The sequence below is a fragment of the Anomaloglossus baeobatrachus genome, chromosome 12, assembly GCF_048569485.1.
Source record: "Anomaloglossus baeobatrachus isolate aAnoBae1 chromosome 12, aAnoBae1.hap1, whole genome shotgun sequence".
Classification (NCBI taxonomy): domain Eukaryota; kingdom Metazoa; phylum Chordata; class Amphibia; order Anura; family Aromobatidae; genus Anomaloglossus; species Anomaloglossus baeobatrachus.
Genome location: NC_134364.1, coordinates 13,122,916 through 13,129,896, shown reverse-complemented (window position 1 = coordinate 13,129,896; position 6,981 = coordinate 13,122,916).

The following is a 6,981-nucleotide window of genomic DNA, read 5'->3' as shown; positions in this document are numbered from 1 at the left end:
AGCAGAGCAATAACCAGACAGACAAGCAGCGCATAGTAGCAGAGCAATAACCAGACAGACAAGCAGCGCATAGTAGCAGAGCAATAACCAGACAGACAAGCAGCGCATAGTAGCAGAGCAATAACCAGACAGACAAGCAGCCCATAGTAGCAGAGCAATAACCAGACAGACAAGCAGCCCATAGTAGCAGAGCAATAACCAGACAGACAAGCAGCCCATAGTAGCAGAGCAATAACCAGACAGACAAGCAGCGCATAGTAGCAGAGCAATAACCAGACAGACAAGCAGCCCATAGTAGCAGAGCGATAACCAGACAGACAAGCAGCAGAGCAATAACCAGACAGACAAGCAGCCCATAGTAGCCGAGCAATAACCAGACAGACAAGCAGCGCATGGTAGCAGAGCAATAACCAGACAGACAAGCAGCCCATAGTAGCAGAGCAATAACCAGACAGACAAGCAGCCCATAGTAGCCGAGCAATAACCAGACAGACAAGCAGCGCATAGTAGCAGAGCAATAACCAGACAGACAAGCAGCCCATAGTAGCAGAGCAATAACCAGACAGACAAGCAGCGCATAGTAGCAGAGCAATAACCAGACAGACAAGCAGCGCATAGTAGCAGAGCAATAACCAGACAGACAAGCAGCCCATAGTAGCAGAGCTATAACCAGACAGACAAGCAGCGCATAGTAGCAGAGCAATAACCAGACAGACAAGCAGCGCATAGTAGCAGAGCAATAACCAGACAGACAAGCAGCCCATAGTAGCAGAGCAATAACCAGACAGACAAGCAGCGCATAGTAGCAGAGCAATAACCAGACAGACAAGCAGCCCATAGTAGCAGAGCAATAACCAGACAGACAAGCAGCGCATAGTAGCAGAGCTATAACCAGACAGACAAGCAGCGCATAGTAGCAGAGCAATAACCAGACAGACAAGCAGCGCATAGTAGCAGAGCAATAACCAGACAGACAAGCAGCGCATAGTAGCAGAGCAATAACCAGACAGACAAGCAGCCCATAGTAGCAGAGCAATAACCAGACAGACAAGCAGCGCATAGTAGCAGAGCAATAACCAGACAGACAAGCAGCCCATAGTAGCAGAGCGATAACCAGACAGACAAGCAGCAGAGCAATAACCAGACAGACAAGCAGCCCATAGTAGCCGAGCAATAACCAGACAGACAAGCAGCGCATGGTAGCAGAGCAATAACCAGACAGACAAGCAGCCCATAGTAGCAGAGCAATAACCAGACAGACAAGCAGCCCATAGTAGCCGAGCAATAACCAGACAGACAAGCAGCACATAGTAGCAGAGCAATAACCAGACAGACAAGCAGCCCATAGTAGCAGAGCAATAACCAGACAGACAAGCAGCGCATAGTAGCAGAGCAATAACCAGACAGACAAGCAGCCCATAGTAGCAGAGCAATAACCAGACAGACAAGCAGCGCATAGTAGCAGAGCTATAACCAGACAGACAAGCAGCGCATAGTAGCAGAGCAATAACCAGACAGACAAGCAGCGCATAGTAGCAGAGCAATAACCAGACAGACAAGCAGCCCATAGTAGCAGAGCAATAACCAGACAGACAAGCAGCGCATAGTAGCAGAGCAATAACCAGACAGACAAGCAGCCCATAGTAGCAGAGCAATAACCAGACAGACAAGCAGCGCATAGTAGCAGAGCTATAACCAGACAGACAAGCAGCGCATAGTAGCAGAGCAATAACCAGACAGACAAGCAGCGCATAGTAGCAGAGCAATAACCAGACAGACAAGCAGCGCATAGTAGCAGAGCAATAACCAGACAGACAAGCAGCGCATAGTAGCAGAGCAATAACCAGACAGACAAGCAGCCCATAGTAGCAGAGCGATAACCAGACAGACAAGCAGCCCATAGTAGCAGAGCAATAACCAGACAGACAAGCAGCGCATAGTAGCAGAGCAATAACCAGACAGACAAGCAGCCCATAGTAGCAGAGCAATAACCAGACAGACAAGCAGCGCATAGTAGCAGAGCTATAACCAGACAGACAAGCAGCGCATAGTAGCAGAGCAATAACCAGACAGACAAGCAGCGCATAGTAGCAGAGCAATAACCAGACAGACAAGCAGCGCATAGTAGCAGAGCAATAACCAGACAGACAAGCAGCCCATAGTAGCAGAGCAATAACCAGACAGACAAGCAGCGCATAGTAGCAGAGCAATAACCAGACAGACAAGCAGCCCATAGTAGCAGAGCGATAACCAGACAGACAAGCAGCAGAGCAATAACCAGACAGACAAGCAGCCCATAGTAGCCGAGCAATAACCAGACAGACAAGCAGCGCATGGTAGCAGAGCAATAACCAGACAGACAAGCAGCCCATAGTAGCAGAGCAATAACCAGACAGACAAGCAGCCCATAGTAGCCGAGCAATAACCAGACAGACAAGCAGCACATAGTAGCAGAGCAATAACCAGACAGACAAGCAGCCCATAGTAGCAGAGCAATAACCAGACAGACAAGCAGCGCATAGTAGCAGAGCAATAACCAGACAGACAAGCAGCGCATAGTAGCAGAGCAATAACCAGACAGACAAGCAGCCCATAGTAGCAGAGCAATAACCAGACAGACAAGCAGCGCATAGTAGCAGAGCTATAACCAGACAGACAAGCAGCGCATAGTAGCAGAGCAATAACCAGACAGACAAGCAGCGCATAGTAGCAGAGCAATAACCAGACAGACAAGCAGCCCATAGTAGCAGAGCAATAACCAGACAGACAAGCAGCGCATAGTAGCAGAGCAATAACCAGACAGACAAGCAGCCCATAGTAGCAGAGCAATAACCAGACAGACAAGCAGCGCATAGTAGCAGAGCTATAACCAGACAGACAAGCAGCGCATAGTAGCAGAGCAATAACCAGACAGACAAGCAGCGCATAGTAGCAGAGCAATAACCAGACAGACAAGCAGCGCATAGTAGCAGAGCAATAACCAGACAGACAAGCAGCCCATAGTAGCAGAGCAATAACCAGACAGACAAGCAGCCCATAGTAGCAGAGCAATAACCAGACAGACAAGCAGCCCATAGTAGCAGAGCGATAACCAGACAGACAAGCAGCCCATAGTAGCAGAGCAATAACCAGACAGACAAGCAGCCCATAGTAGCAGAGCAATAACCAGACAGACAAGCAGCACATAGTAGCAGAGCAATAACCAGACAGACAAGCAGCCCATAGTAGCAGAGCAATAACCAGACAGACAAGCAGCGCATAGTAGCAGAGCAATAACCAGACAGACAAGCAGCCCATAGTAGCAGAGCAATAACCAGACAGACAAGCAGCGCAATAACCAGACAGACAAGCAGCCCATAGTAGCAGAGCAATAACCAGACAGACAAGCAGCGCATAGTAGCAGAGCAATAACCAGACAGACAAGCAGCACATAGTAGCAGCTTCTTGGACGCTCCACAAAGCCTTGATACAGGTAACACCATCACCCTACCTGTGTGTCTCTGGGGCAATGGTGGAGAGGAAAGCGCCCAGACACAGGGAGGACATACAAACTCCTTGCAGATGTTGTCCTTGGTGGGACTGGAACCTAGAACACAAACACTGCAAAGCACCAGCGCTAACTACTGAGCTACTGTGCCACCCTGAGGGGAGAGAGAGTTTGTTTCTTCTAATAAAATGAATATTGCAGGATCTAGAACAAGAGAACAAATCCTCCCAAATGCAAAAAGAACTTTATATTCAGGATTAGAACCCAGGACCTCAGCGCTGGAAACCATTATCACTAACCACTGAGCTACTGTGCGAGCCTGAAGGGATGATGTTCATGTTCACAAGTTGAAAAATAAATATTTTTTTGCTGTTTTCAGAAAACATGATTTAAATAGTTTCTGAAAAGATTAGAACTCAGCAGTAGCAATTACTACAAAGTAACAGTGCTAACCACTGAGCAGCCACAAGACCACAGAGAAGCTACAAGACCACAGAGAAGCTACAGATCAGATCACAGGTCTCTCCTCAGATGGCCAAAAAGTAAAAAAGTGTCACCAAGAAGACACAAGTCCATTACCTTTACCCTAACAACTGTTTGGATATTGATCTTTTGTTAGATTTAAACCCAGGATCTCAGTGCTAAAAAATGAGCAGTGCTAACCACTGAGCCACTGTGCTGCCCGTGAGAATTGGTAATTGTGTGCTATATATAATGCTATATTGTAGTATATACCACAATTAGTCAAAACAGCGCAAGTTGAAAAGAAAATCATTTATCAAGATTAGAACCCAGGACCTCAGAGCTGTAAAGCAGCCGTGCTAATGTGCAGAATTGCTGCTAAGGAAAAACTGCCTTTAGGACCTAGGTTATTTTCCTCCAGTGTGTGCTTCAGTGTGCGCTCCATTGTGTGCTCTCCAGTATGTGCTCCAGTGTGTGTGCTCCAGTGTGTGCGCTCCAGTGTGTGCGCTCTCCATTATGCGCTCTCCAGTGTGTGCTCTCCAGTGTGTGCTCTCCAGTGTGTGCGCCCCAGTGTGTGCGCCCCAGTGTGTGTGCTCCAGTGTGTGCTCCAGTGTGTGCGCTCCAGTGTGTGCGCCCCAGTGTGTGTGCTCCAGTGTGTGCTCCAGTGTGTGCGCTCCAGTGTGTGCGCCCCAGTGTGTGTGCTCCAGTGTGTGCTCCAGTGTGTGCGCTCCAGTGTGTGCGCTCCAGTGTGTGCTCTCCAGTGTGTGCTCTCCAGTGTGTGCGCTCCAGTGTGTGCTCCAGTGTGTGCGCTCCAGTGTGTGCGCTCCAGTGTGTGCTCTCCAGTGTGCATTCCAGTGTGTGCGCCCCAGTGTGTGCACTCCAGTGTGTGCTCCAGTGGGTGCTCTTCAGTGTGTGCGCTCCAGTGTGTGCGCTCCAGTGTGTGCGCTCCAGTGTGTGCGCTCCAGTGTGTCTGCTCCAGTGTGTGCGCTCCAGTGTGTCTGCTCCAGTGTGTGCGCTCCAGTGTGTTCGCTCCAGTGTGTGCGCTCCAGTGTGCGTGCTCCATTGTGCGCACTCCAGTGTACGCGCTCCAGTGTGCGCGCTCCAGTGTGTGTGCCCTCCAGTGTGCGCTCCAGTGTGTGTGCTCCAGTGTGTGTGCTCCAGTGTGTGCGCTCCAGTGTGTCTACTCCAGTGTGTGCCCTCCAGTGTGCGCTCCAGTGTGCGCACTCCAGTGTGCGCGCTCCAGTGTGCGCGCTCCAGGGTGTGCTTTCCAGTGTGTTTGCTCCAGTGTGTGCGCTCCAGTGTGCGTGCTCCATTGTGCGCACTCCAGTGTGTGTGCTCTACAGTGTGCGCACTCCAGTGTGCGCGCTCCAGTGTGCGCTCCAGTGTGCGCGCTCCAGTGTGTGTGCCCTCCAGTGTGTGCTCCAGTGTGTGTGCTCCAGTGTGTGCGCTCCGGTGTGTGCGCTCCAGTGTGTGCGCTCCAGTGTGTGCGCTCCAGTGTGTGCGCTCCAGTGTGTCTGCTCCAGTGTGTGCGCTCCAGTGTGTTCGCTCCAGTGTGTGCGCTCCAGTGTGAGTGCTCCATTGTGCGCACTCCAGTGTGTGCGCTCCAGTGTACGCGCTCCAGTGTGCGCGCTCCAGTGTGCGCTCCAGTGTGCGCGCTCCAGTGTGTGTGCCCTCCAGTGTGCGCTCCAGTGTGTGTGCTCCAGTGTGTGTGCTCCAGTGTGTGCGCTCCAGTGTGTGTGCTCCAGTGTGTGCCCTCCAGTGTGCGCTCCAGTGTGCGCACTCCAGTGTGCGCGCTCCAGTGTGCGCGCTCCAGGGTGTGCTTTCCAGTGTGTTTGCTCCAGTGTGTGTGCTCCAGTGTGCGTGCTCCATTGTGCGCACTCTAGTGTGTGTGCTCCAGTGTGTGCGCTCCAGTGTGCGCGCTACAGTGTGCGCACTCCAGTGTGCGCGCTCCAGTGTGCGCTCCAGTGTGCGCGCTCCAGTGTGTGTGCCCTCCAGTGTGTGCTTCAGTGTGTGTGCTCCAGTGTGTGCGCTCCGGTGTGTGCGCTCCAGTGTGGGCCCTCCAGTGTGCGCTCCAGTGTGTGTGCTCCAGTGTGTGTGCTCCAGTGTGTGCGCTCCAGTGTGTCTACTCCAGTGTGTGTGTTCCAGTGTGTGCCCTCCAGTGTGCGCTCCAGTGTGTGCACTCCAGTGTGCGCGCTCCAGTGTGCGCGCTCCAGGGTGTGCTTTCCAGTGTGTTTGCTCCAGTGTGTGCGCTCCAGTGTGCGTGCTCCATTGTGCGCACTCCAGTGTGTGTGCTCCAGTGTGTGCGCTCCAGTGTGCGCGCTCCAGTGTGCGCGCTCCAGTGTGCGCTCCAGTGTGCGCGCTCCAGTGTGTGTGCCCTCCAGTGTGTGCTCCAGTGTGTGTGCTCCAGTGTGTGCACTCCGGTGTGTGCGCTCCAGTGTGTGCACTCCAGTGTGTGCCCTCCAGTGTGCGCTCCAGTGTGCGTGCTCCATTGTGCGCACTCCAGTGTGTGAGCTCCAGTGTGCGCGCTCCAGTGTGCGCGCTCCAGTGTGTGTGCCCTCCAGTGTGCGCTCCAGTGTGTGTGCTCCAGTGTGTGTGCTCCAGTGTGTGCACTCCAGTGTGTCTACTCCAGTGTGTGTGCTCCAGTGTGCGCGCTCCAGTGTGTGTGCTCCAGTGGGTGCCCTTCAGTGTGTGCTCCAGTGTGTGCGCTCCAGTGTGCGCGCTCCAGGGTGTGCTCTCCAGTGTGTGCAATGCTCCAGTGTGCGCTCCAGTGTGTGCGCTCCAGTGTGTGCTCTCCAGTGTGTGCTCTCCAGTGTGTGCACTCCAGTGTGCGCGCTCCAGTGTGCGCGCTCCAGTGTGCGCAGTAGTGGACAGCCCCTTTAACCATTTTGACTCTTATGTGAGATTAATGCGGCCCCCAGGGTCCGTCCTCTGCTGTGACTGATTGTTCCTGTTCTTCTAAACTAAACATCTTTACACGGTTCCAGCATTTCTAATTGTAACTGTGACGACATGGACTCTCATGGGTTAAAGTT